At 39.7% G+C, this 11,489-nt stretch overlaps 1 long non-coding RNA gene across 1 annotated transcript in view; it reads right to left on the minus strand.

Moving 5' to 3' along the window:
• Positions 1-2,333: 2,333 nt before the first annotated feature.
• The window catches only part of LOC133665287 (uncharacterized), an 80,077-nt gene continuing 70,921 nt past the window's right edge, over positions 2,334-11,489 (minus strand). The window contains exons 4-5 of the long non-coding RNA XR_009828731.1: positions 6,776-6,860; positions 2,334-3,695 (exon numbers count right to left, since the gene is read on the minus strand). This is a non-coding gene — a long non-coding RNA (uncharacterized LOC133665287). The remainder of the gene's footprint in view (positions 3,696-6,775; positions 6,861-11,489) is intronic.

Here is an 11,489-nt window from a genome sequence, read left to right on the forward strand (position 1 = left end):
GAATGCGCTCCCAACAGGTATAAAAGAAAGGGCATCTCTATCCTCCTTCAAAACAGCAATAAAAGTTCACCTCCAGGCAGCTACAACCCTAAACTAACACCTTCCCTGGATTGCTAATAATCAAATGTAAACAATCAAATGCAGATACTTTTTCTTATGCCTTTTGATCTCTCTCTCTCTCTCTCTCTCTCTCTCTCTCTCTCTCTCTCTCTCTCTCTCTCTCTCTCTCTATGTCCACTACTTGCTGTCCATATCCTACCCCCCCCCCCCCCCCCTCCACACCCCTGATTGTAAATAATGTAAATAATTAAATGTGATTATCTTGTGTGATGACTGTATTATGATGATAGTATATATGATAGTATATATCTGTATCATGAATCAATTTAAGTGGACCCCGACTTAAACAAGTTGAAAAACTTATGCGGGTGTTACCATTTAGTGGTCAATTGTACGGAATATGTACTTCACTGTGCAACCTACTAATAAAAGTCTCAATCCATCAATCAATCAATACTCAATACTTGAGTAGTTGTTTTTTTTATGGAATACCTACTTACTCTACGTTTTGCTTTTACTTCAATCATATTATTCTAAAGTAACGGTACTCTTACTTGAGTACAATTTTTTTACCCACATGTCAACCCGCAGCACCTACAGTAAGAAAACTCATCCAAAAGATGGCGCCATGGCACAAATAACACATATTTTCAGTGTCACTGGCGGTCGATCCATCCATTTTGTGGCCCTTGTTCCTTCAGGGGGCTGGAGCCTATCCTTCAGCCACCCCCGCGACCATGAAGACAACAAGCGTTAGAAAATGGATGGATGGATGGATAGATGGATGGTGTGAATGTGAATGGTGTCTGTCTAGTGGAATATGATAACTTTTTGTTGAATACAAGATATCATGGCTGTTAGCAAAGAAAAATCCAAAAATTAACTGCATTGTTTCATAAGCCGCAGGGTTCAAAGTCTTGGAAAAAAAAATACATTGGCTTGTTTTCTGAAAAATACGGTAATTCAAAAATCCCATCTGGCCCCCTGCTGCAACGCATAGTTACTTTTAAAACAGAGTAATTAGTGAGGAAACAAAGTTACTTTTTAAAAAGGTGTCATCAGTAATGACATTACATTTTGAAAGGAACTTTGGCAACACCGTAGGTGTAGGAACCTATGCAAACAGCTGCACTATCACATACAGGAAGATGACTCATTGTGAAGACCTAGTTAAAGGGTAAATTGGGGCTGAGAACACTGTGTAATATTTGAATAAGGACTTGTCACCTTTAATAGTTTTGGCAGCTGCAGAATTGCATGTAAATAGTGTGACCTTACAGCGGGATAAAAATATCATTTGTTTAAGAAGTGCATGACAAGGTGCCATGCTACTTGAATGGATTAGCACAACCCCCCGGGAAATCACCCGTTTTCAGCCCATGCATGGGTTTGAATATAATTGCATGAGATGCTATTATACATCGCTCTACTCCATCGTCTGAAACCAGAATTATACATCTTTTTTTTTCTATAAATGCATGCATGCACTTGAAACCTGTTTAATGGCTTTTATATCAGAGGTGTCTGCTCTTTCCTTTTAATCTCACGTGTTCTTTCATGGTGAGTCCCATCCTTACACAGCTCTTTCATAGGCTCAAAAAATGTTTTGTTTAAAGCCGGCAGCCGAAGAGGGAAAAAAAAGGGAAAAATGGTCAAAAACACTCGGCGGGTCAATTTGCAAAAGAATTATTGACCTCTGTGGTCGTTGCGCAATGATAATAAGAGCCCATAATTAAAGTCAGGAATCTCAGTGCATTCATATTGCTGTAGCCGTGGTGATGAGAGGTTTCAAAAGGTCTCGAAGAGGAGCTGAATATTAATTTAATGTCAGCCAGCCAATGTAGCAAAGTGACAAAACATGTTTAAAAAGCAAGGTGACAGACGTCCTTGTCGCTGGGATGCACAGTCAATATCTAGGATCTGATGCTGTATTAGGAGTGGGGGGCTGGGGGTCGGGGAGGGTGGCTGTACCAGACCAGATGGTGCCATTGTGTCTATCTATTGTTGCTTCAGACCAGTCTTCCTCTCAGGGAATAAAAGACACCGGTCAATCCCAAGTTCTTTTGGATGACTTATATGTCGAGTAAGAAGGACCACCAAGACAAGTTCAATCCTCAACGTGTTGTAGTGGAAAGTCCAGGTTGTCAATGAGAACCAAAGTAGATTTAACACAAGAGTTTTATTTTACTCATACTTGCCTTGTCAATGAGAACCAAAGTAGATTTAACACAAGAGTTTTATTTTACTCATAATCAAATGGTACAATGGTTGGGTTGAGTTGTCTAGCACACAGAAAGTTTCCCCCCGGGCGCGCCCGTCACCATGAAAGAGAAGATGGTGTCCAAAACACTGTCTTCGTTTGGCTTTATCCCTTTCTTATCTCTCTTGTTAGTGCGTCAATGTCTTGTTTTGTTTTCCCTATCTGTTCCATAACAACTCGAATCTTTCAGACAGTCAACACATTCAGTTAGACAGGTTGGCACGACTTAAAGTTCACTTTTGTCCCACAGAAGAGGAAGAGAAATCAAAATGAGCATACATTTTTGACAGACATGAACTATAGGTCAAAGGTCAGAAATTCTACGACATACCCGCCTTCCAGGGTCTTAAGACCCTGGACCAAAACAATTTCTGATATAGACCACTAAATTAAATCTCTACCGCAGATAGAGGCAAAAACCTCAATGTTTTTATACGAGGCAAAAATTCCGTCTATGACCCTCCTTCAGAGCGATCGCTGTTACCAGCCTGCAGTAAAACCATCTCACAGAACACAATTAGTGGCCTACCCTTTGAGTTAGTAACGTAATACCAAAATACTTTGATCATGAACATAATTAGATGAATATATATATGCTTATTCAAGATGTATTTTCACATTAATAATGAATCAAACAAGATCTGGTTTAGAATTAATATAGACTTATGACTGTAAGCTGTTGCATTATTATTTTTCCCGGCATTTGCAATGAATGTAGTTACCAATTGATTTTGTACACACAACTGAATTTCGTATGAGTCCATGTTCGATTAGTGCTCGTATGGATGGCTCGGTGGTGCCTCAGGCTGGTGGCCTGCCGACACCTCGTTGGGCTTTTGGCTGCCTTGGTGAAGAAAGATATCCACTCAAACAGTCTGTCTCTGTCTGTTCTTGGGGTGTGGTTCAGTCCATTGGGCAGACTGTTTAATGGCATGTCCGTGCTGGCCGAAATTGGGGAAAAGTATGGGGCTTTGGGGAAGGCGGGGCAAAGTATGGGGCGTTGGGGCTTTGGTCCAGGCCCTCGGCTTGCTTCAGGCCTCCTCGCTGCTTCGGCACTCCCGACACTTCTTTCCACAGCTGCTGGAGTCCCGGTGGACACATTGGCTGGCAACCTTAGTTGTTCTCGTCATCGCTGGCAAGGTGTTGTCTCTCCTCTCGGTTCCTTCCAGTCAGGTATCGGGTGTTGGTCCTGGATCGGCTTTGACCGTGCCCCTCTTAGCGAGTGCAAGGGAATCTGGAGTGGCTGCTTTCATCCTCAAATCTGCACAGAGGAACTGGCACACAAATTCTACATTTTGCAAACTTACCATTTTGGTCTCATGGTCTTTCCACCTTCCTAGGAAGCTGCTGGTCCTGAGAAGTGCTGATCTTGTGACTGAAGAAGAAATTAACCTGTTTTCTTAAAATAGGTGCCGTTGTTTGACCTAATCTTTTTGGGGAAACCATGTCGGGATATTAGATAATTCACAAAACATTTAATTACTGAATTGGCACCCTCCTTTGAGGTTGGGGTTGCTTCCGCCAACCACTGCAATTGTCAATCTAAATCACTACGTTCCTTTATCCTTGTACCGGATTGATCATATCCATTAAATAAAACCTCAACACGCTCAAACTTGACCCAATCCAAACTCACCTCCCCCCTCTGTCCCTCTCACAGGGACAGTGTTAGTCGTAGTAATAGTAATAGTAGTAGTACTAGTAGTATTAGTAGTTTCAGAAACATCCAAGAAAAAGAAAAGACAGCTGATAGTCAAGCGCAGCAAGAACAGAGGCGGAGGACAGGTCATGTTTGAGGTCACTGTTCGCTTTTGCAATAGTACTTTGATATTTTACAACACCTAGTGAATTATTGTGGCCTCAACAATTCACTAAATAGTTGTATTTAATTTAGTCTATCTATGATGGGACAATGCACAGAAACATTAAGTTCAGAAACAGATATGTACTGTACTAGATTATATCTAAATAGCTACTTTCCATCTGTAGTCCCTGGCTACCTAAATGAAAGGGATCCACAAATCAAGCACTAAAATTATGACACTAATTAATCATAATAAATATATACATTCATAATAATCAATAATTCATCAAAAATAATCATACTGTAGCCTGTATTCAATTATAAGAAAAGTCACCAAATGCCCCTTCATGGACACATACTTAATATACAATACAACCACACCTTATTTACATCATCACACAAAGACAATACATGCTCTTGTTCACATCTGTCATCATTCATAAAAACAACCAAGCTTTTAACAGCCATACCTCACAATTTACAACAAAAATGCTCTCATAGATAAATATAATACTCATTAAATTGATTTGTCAACATAATGCCCCTCTTAGTGACCATCTGAGCAGCCTTGATTGCTCCAAAGCCACTTTTTAATTTCAAATGTTCTATTCCTTTTGTTATAACATGGAGAAAGCTAATTGGTCTGTACATGTTCTGGTCTTCTTTATTTCCTGCTTTATGGATTTAATCATAGTAGCAGTTTCTCCACGTGGTAGGGAAAGTGTTTTCCGTTATTGATTTATTTATCAATCGTTGTTATACGAGCAATAATACAATCCTTATATGTTTTTAGGAAGATAGTGTCCAACCCATATATATATCTCTAGATCGTGAGTCTGATAATGCAGCGAAGATTTTGTTTAACTTTGTTTCATTTGTTAATTACTGGATGAAATGTTCATCAAAATTACCACTTATGTCCAGACTGTCTGCGATAGTAGCGCCATTGATATTTAATGTTATAGTGTTGTTTCTTATTTGCTCTCTTTCCGTAAGTTTGTATCTGGTTTTCTTTCTGTTTTTTTCTATAACTCTCTATTGTTCCTTTTTGCAGCTTTAATTAATTCTAAGTGAAAGTCAGCCTTAGACTTCCGCATAAACATTGTAACTTTTGTTCCTCCAAACTTTTAAATCTTACGATCTGTATTTAGACCTGTTTTTTAATTGCTCTTATGAGAGCTGAGTCCTCATGTCTTTATTAGAATCCAATGGTATTTTTATTTTAACACTCTTCTTTCTGGTTTTGTATTCGTGTATTTACAGATGTTCTCTTTAATTTTTGTCATCCAATTGTAATTCTAGTAGGGCTGCTTTCATTTGTATCATATAGTAGCCGTTTATAATATCCTTAAGTTTCTTTCTACGCGTCTTATTTAACCAGTCCAGATTAACGTCCTCCATGACGTTACTTCTTTCATACTATGCTGTTTGAGGATGTCTGAAAATGAATCAAGAAAAATGTCTTTAGCTGTGGTCGGTCGGTATACTACAATTACCTTGAAATACATTTCTGAGGAAAATGTGATTTTAATTTCAACATACTCAAATTGATCTACTTTTAATGTTTTCCCTTTCATAAATCATAATTCCTCCCCCCTTTGTCACTCGATCTGTCTTTTCTGTAATCTTGTCCCCCGGGACATTAATTAGAACGTAAAGGTGTTGTGGGTTTTAACCATGTCTCTGATAGACAAGGTAATCCGGATTAGAGTCTGACAGTAACTGCTGTATTTGTTCAGTATATTTCCTGTGGTAGAAAGTTTATTAATGCGGACACGTTTGTTACTGAATACTTTCTACAGACTTCTGTCTCTCTGCGACTTTGTGTATGTAATAAACAACTATAAATATTTGATATGCTTAAATTTTGTTTTAGCTCAGCTGTTGTGTAGCTGCTAGCTCTTTGTAGCCTACAGCAGAAATGTCCAAATTGCAACCAATAGCTATGTTTTTAACAGACAACCGAAATAATTGATTTGCGTATCGGTTCAATCAGCGGCAGCTACGCCCTGTTTTATCATTTGACCTACATTTTTTGGTTTCGTAGGCAGGACAGAGGGAACAATGTGGGTCATTAGTTGTCCATCTTATACCATTCTAATTGTTTTAAGGATAGTTCACATGAGCGGCCATACCTTGAGTCCCACCATATATAAGAGTCAAAAGGCTCCTATTATGAGTCGTCTAATTGGTAATCATACACTTTGGCGGTTTGGGTGGCAGGACACACGGACACACCTCAGTCAGCAAGTGCTAGGACAGTTGGAGCAGTCCCCGTCTTCCATTCCTTCCTGGGAGGCGTCCCCAGTAGTTGTCAGCTGATGTCGTGCTGTCAGGCAACATCAGGAAGTTCCTTCTGTGCAGTATTGAATTGTCAGGGCACAGTTCGTAAGCAGGTCATTACAAGGTGTGTGCAGGTTGACCACAAAGGAATGCTTCAAAGATTGTGTTGAACATTGTCCGTTGACACTTATGTCCAGCAGGGGTCTGTTTGTATCCTGCTGTTCGTCCTGCTGTCACACCTGTATTTTTTGTGAGCATGTTCTGGCTACACCTTGGAGCTTGTCTTGTTCAGAGAAGCTGGCAGTCCCCCGGCTGCATATGTTTCTCTCCAGACAGACAACTTTTACACAATAAGCAAAATAGCTTACCTTTTATTAGATGCGCGCGTGCAAGCGTTGTCTGCCTGAGAGAGAAGCCGGGAGCGGATGTTGACTTGCAGAGTTCTGGACCATCCTAGTTCGTGACGCCAATTTTGTAGTGGAAAGTCCAGGTTGTCAATGAGAACCAAAGTAGATTTAACACAAGAGTTTTATTTTACTCATAATCAAATGGTACAATGGTTGGGTTGAGTTGTCTAGCACACAGAAAGTTTCCCCCCGGGCGCGCCCGTCACCATGAAAGAGAAGATGGTGTCCAAAACACTGTCTTCGTTTGGCTTTATCCCTTTCTTATCTCTCTTGTTAGTGCGTCAATGTCTTGTTTTGTTTTCCCTATCTGTTCCATAACAACTCGAATCTTTCAGACAGTCAACACATTCAGTTAGACAGGTTGGCACGACTTAAAGTTCACTTTTGTCCCACAGAAGAGGAAGAGAAATCAAAATGAGCATACATTTTTGACAGACATGAACTATAGGTCAAAGGTCAGAAATTCTACGACAGTGTCATCTCGGACGAAGCCCCCAAATTGTTGGGTCTGACCAGTCTTCCTCTCAGGGAATAAAAGACACTGGTCAATCCCAAATTCTTTCGGATGACATATATGTTGAGTAAGAAGGACCACCAAGACAGAATAGTAATATTACCAAGTTTTACTAAAGCTTTAGAAGACCAGCCCTTACAATGCGGTAATAGCAGCATCATGAAGCGGTCTGAAAATTAAACAGAAAGAGTCAGCTTATTTAGTATGAAAACAGCCCCATCCCGCCCAGAAAGAAGTACAACCTTATTGTTCTAAACTGATAAGGTCTCCTCCACAGAAAGGTAGTACATTATACTCCCAATAGACATTCCCGTGCCTTCAAGGTGAAACACAGAGTTTACTAACAAACATAAGGAAAAAGCACAAAGTGTACACAAGGGAAAATATTAGCCGCTTTAAACATGACTATGGATAAATAAAGAACTCTTAAAAATATATACATTCTCCACACTGCAAATCTACTGTCAAGCTTTGAGCTTCACAGAGTTCCTTTGACTTTCCATTGTCATGAGTAATGTTCGATCCAACGTACTGTCAAACAAACAACCTTGTGTTGAAACTACCAGCTGCAATCATTTGTTAACACTCTATTCATCCATCCAATCCAATATTGTGAAAACAAATTTCACTGCACCAAAGTGGAGACTGTGAAGTATGAAACAATAATGGAGTATAAGAATGCATTTTGCAGACCTAAGGCACAGCAAAGGGGTGAGCTAACAGGTTAGCTGTTTGTGGGTGTTCATATACCTCGTTTTAAATTGTATTCAAGAGGAGAATGAAGACACCAAGAAAAAGTGAAGACGATGGAGTAGTGTTGTCCCAATAACAATATTTTAGTAGCGGTACCAAAATGTATTTTGATACTTTTCGGTACTTTTCTAAATAAGTGGGACCACAGAAAATGGCATTATTGGCTTTATTTTAACAAAATATCTTACGGTGCATTAAACATGTTTCTTATTGCAATCGAAGAACACGTTTGTCCTTAAATAAAATAGTGAACATACTAGACAACTTGTCTTTTAGTAGTAAGTAAACAAACAAAGGCTTCTTATTAGTCTGCTGACTTATGCAGTAACATATTGTGTCATTTTCCATTCTATTTTGTCAAAATTAGCTGTAAAAATGGATTATTAATCCACTTGTTCATTTACTGTTAATACCTGGTTATTTTCTCTTTTAACATGTTCTATCTACACTTCTGTTAAAATGTAATAATCAATTGTTATTTGGATAATTTACATTTGTTTTGGATGATACCACAAATTTAGGTATCGATCCGATACTACGTAGTTACAAGATCATACATTGGTCATATTCAAAGTCCTCATGTGTCGAGGGACGTATTTGCTGAGTTTATAAACATAATATGAATTTAAAAAAAAGATTTTGTTATTATAAACAATATTGATGTAATCATAGTAGTATCGACGAGATACACTACTGTACTGTACTGTACTTAGTATCATTACAGTGGATGTCAGGTGTAGATCCACCTACGGCATTTGTTTACATTCAGGGTGCTAGCTTGCTGTTAGCGGTTAGCTATCATATCCTCCTACGGTGTGTAGTGAAGCATGTTTAGCTATTCCTCGTCCTGCAGGGATGATACTTGTAAGAAACATACTTTATTTGTCGCCATGTAGGCGAGGATTAGTGATTTAGAAGTAGCTAAAACACTGCCGACTGCGAATGGCCGTTTGTCGCTAGCTAGCCAGCCATGTCTTAAAGCACCTCCTTCTGAGGACGTTTCTATGTTATAACTTCACCTTTATCATTAGTTTTTAGACCAAAATGCGTCCATTCTCCCTTTTCTGTCTACACACTGTGTGTGCTGGTAAGTACTCTGTGATTGTGCGCTGCCGAACATGTTCCAATGCTCGCAAAACCAGGCAATGTCATGACGTGACGATGTGCCGTAATGCCAGGGAACCGTTAATTTTCAAACTGAGTATAGTACCGTTTTTGATTCATTAGTACCACCATACTATACCAGTACCGGTATACCGTACAACCCCACTAAGGAGTTTATTAATACAGTATCCACAGCTGAGGCATAGAAACTGGGTCAGATAACATTAAAGGCCTACTGAAATGAATTTTTTTTATTTAAACGGGGATAGCAGATCTATTCTATGTGTCATAATTGATCATTTCGCGATATTGCCATATTTTTGCTGAAAGGATTTAGTATAGAACAACGACGATAAAGATTGCAACTTTTGGTATCTGATAAAAAAAAGGCTTGCCCCTGCCGGAAGCAGCGTGATGTAGTCAGTTGAACATATACGCAAAGTTCCCTATTGTTTACAATGATGGCCGCATGAAGTGAGAGAGATTCGGACCGAGAAAGCGACTATTTCCCCATTAATTTGAGCGAGGATGAAAGATTTGTGGATGAGTAAAGTGCAAGTGAAGGACTAGTGGGGAGTTGAAGCTATTCAGATAGGGAAGATGCTGTGAGAGCCGGGGGTGAGCTGATATTCAGCTGGGAATGACTACAACAGTAAATAAACACAAGACATATATATACTCTATTAGCCACAACACAACCAGGCTTATATTTAACATGCCACAAATTAATCCTGCATAAAAACACCTGCGTGTTTGTTATGCTAGCTCCTAGCTCCTCTGCTAGCTCCTAGCTTCATAGAACACGCCAATACAATTCAAACACCTGATCAACACACACAATCACTCAGCCCAAAAGACCGTTCACCTAACCCAAGGTTCATAAAGCTTATATATTTTTAAAAAGTTACGTACGTGACGCGCACATACGGTCAAGTTGTCAAATGTTTAGCAGCCAAGGCTGCATACTCACGGTACCTGATATTCAGCTGGGAATGACTACAACAGTAAATAAACACAAGACATATATATACTCTATTAGCCACAGCACAACCAGGCTTATATTTAATATGCCACAAATTAATCCTGCATAATAACACCTGCGTGTTTGTTATGCTAGCTCCTAGCTCCTCTGCTAGCTCCTAGCTCCATAGAACACGCCAATACAATTCAAACACCTGATCAACACACACAATCACTCAGCCCAAAAGACCGTTCACCTAACCCAAGGTTCATAAAGCTTATATATTTTTAAAAAGTTACGTACGTGACGCGCACGTACGGTACGGTACGTGTTATGCTAGCTCCTATGCTAGCTCCTAGCTCCATAGAATACGCCAATACAATTCAAACACCCGATCAACACACACAATCACTCAGCCCAAAAGACCGTTCACCTAACCCAAGGTTCATAAAGCTTATATATTTTAAAAAAGTTACGTACATACGCAAAAAAAAGTTGCGCACATACGGTCAAGCGCTCAAATGTTTAGAAGCCAAAGCTGCATACTCACAGTAGCACGTCTGCGTATTTGTCATCCAAATCAAAGTAATCCTGGTAAGAGTCTGTGTTGTCCCAGTTCTCTACAGGCGTCTGTGTATCGATGTCAAAAGTCCTCCTGGTTAGAGTCTCTGTTATCCGAGTTCTTCCATCTTGACTGCATCTTTCGGGAATGTAAACAAAGAAGCGCCGGCTGTGTACTGTTGTTGCTGACTACGTTCGAAAAATACGTCCATTTCGCACAGACAACTTTCTTCTTTGCTTGCTCAGCTTCCTTCTTCATAATGCAATGAACATGATTGAAACAGATTCACGAACACAGATGTCCAGAATACTGTGGAATTATGAAATGAAAACAGAGCTTTTTCGTATTGGCTTCAATGTGGAAGGCATACCCGTGTTCGCCGGTCTACGTCACGCGCATACGTCATCCTCAGAGGCGTTTCGAACCGGAAGTTTAGCGGCAAATTTAAAATGTCACTTTATAAGTTAACCCGGCCGTATTGGCATGTGTTATAATGTTAAGATTTCATCATTGATATATAAACTATCAGACTGCGTGGTCGGTAGTAGTGGGTTTCAGTAGGCCTTTAACATGCGTGATTTTCGTCAGCTTGGATTTTATCCAGGAGGAAATTGAGGGCCGCAAATCGAATGGATCACTGCAGCAAAGTGGAGACTGTGGAGTAAAGTATGATCATGGAGAATAAGACTGCAGTGTGCAGAGCTAAGGCACTGCAAGAGTGGAAGCCAACAGCAATTTTTAGAGTGTTTATATTTGTCATTCTGGATTTTTAACATTAGCG

This window comes from Entelurus aequoreus, linkage group LG14 (assembly GCF_033978785.1).
Source record: "Entelurus aequoreus isolate RoL-2023_Sb linkage group LG14, RoL_Eaeq_v1.1, whole genome shotgun sequence".
Lineage (NCBI taxonomy): Eukaryota > Metazoa > Chordata > Actinopteri > Syngnathiformes > Syngnathidae > Entelurus > Entelurus aequoreus.